This window comes from Sinocyclocheilus rhinocerous, unplaced genomic scaffold, assembly GCF_001515625.1.
Source record: "Sinocyclocheilus rhinocerous isolate Xijiao unplaced genomic scaffold, SAMN03320098_v1.1 scaffold342, whole genome shotgun sequence".
NCBI classification, from domain to species: domain Eukaryota; kingdom Metazoa; phylum Chordata; class Actinopteri; order Cypriniformes; family Cyprinidae; genus Sinocyclocheilus; species Sinocyclocheilus rhinocerous.
In genome coordinates this window covers 140792-142203 of record NW_015624546.1, presented here as the reverse complement: position 1 = coordinate 142203, position 1412 = coordinate 140792, and positions in this window count along the sequence as shown.

Sequence of the window (1412 nt, the reverse complement as noted above, 5' to 3'; positions counted from 1 at the left end):
AAATAAATTGTATATATAAATTATAATTTTTTCACCTTTCTTAGAGTAAAAATAGGCTATCATATTAAATCATATATTCATAATTATGATAAGGCTAACCAAGACTTGTCGTTTGCACTTACATATTGTTGCTCTTTTGTTAGTTTTGATTGCTTCTATTGTCCTCATTTGTAAGACGCTTTGGATAAAAGTGTCTGATAAATGTAAATGTAATTATCATATATTCTAATACTTTTATTTATTGATTGATTGATTCATTTGTTTCAACTAATGAAATTGCTAGTTATTATGCTTAATTTGCTGATCTTCGCTCTGCTTCTCCAATCTCAGCCTCGTGTTTGTTTAGGGAAATTCCAGAATTGCGGACTGCTTGATATATCTACTCTTTGATCACACAAACATATTTTCTTTAGGATCGAGAGCGCTGTTCTTATTCTTCACCACTTCGGTGTAAGAAATCAGTTTAGGACCTCGAACTCTGTCCACGTCCTCTCTGTCTTTCCAATTCCCGAATGGACTGGAGCACTTACCAAACCGCAGGTAATTGCTCACAAACCGAGCATGTCGTGTGAAACGGCTTGCCCTCAGCCCTAAACTCTGGTTAGCGTGTGAATGTTTGAGCAGGAAACAGGTTGATTTAGGGAAAAGGGGAAAGGCCACAGGAGGCGACTCTGGGCGTGTGATGGTCATGCTAGATTACAGGAATCCTGGCAGTGAAGCTTTTCCTCCCCGCTCCACCCAGTCTTGAGTTTAGAGGCGGCCGGCGCTGACCTGTCCCGCTCCCGCTGAACTCTCCGATCGATTACAGCAGCTCCCTTTCCTGCCTGCTCACTAGCTGCAGCACGCCTGCTTCCTCTCCCAGCGCGGAGGAAAAAAATAGGTCACGCTTCGGTGAACTCAAAGTTGTTAATTGAGTAGTGATAAAAGGCAAAGCTTTTTGCTTTCCGTTCCTTTTCATAAAAAGAAAAAAGAAAGAAAAAGGTTTTTAGAGTATTCCCTCAAGATTCTTGAATTTTTGCTCCAGGTGGCAGTAAAATAGGCCTATATATGGAAGCCCGATCTGGCCAAAAAGGTAATTGCCTGTTTTTTTCCTCTCAATTCTGACATTTTTCTAGCATTTGCGAGTTTATATCTCACAATTCTGACTTTTTTCCTCGATTACAAGATAGTCTAAACTCGCAATTCTAATTTTTTTTTCTCAGAATTGCGAGATAAACCCACAATTCAGATTTTTTTCTCGCCTTTGTAACTTTATATCTCACAATTCTGACTTTTTCCCTCAATTTCGAGATATATAGGCTAAACTCACAATTCTGACTTTTTTTCTCGCATTTGCGAGTTTATATCACACAATTCTGACTTTTTTCCTCAATTTCAAGATATATAGGCTAAACTCACAATTCTGACTTTTT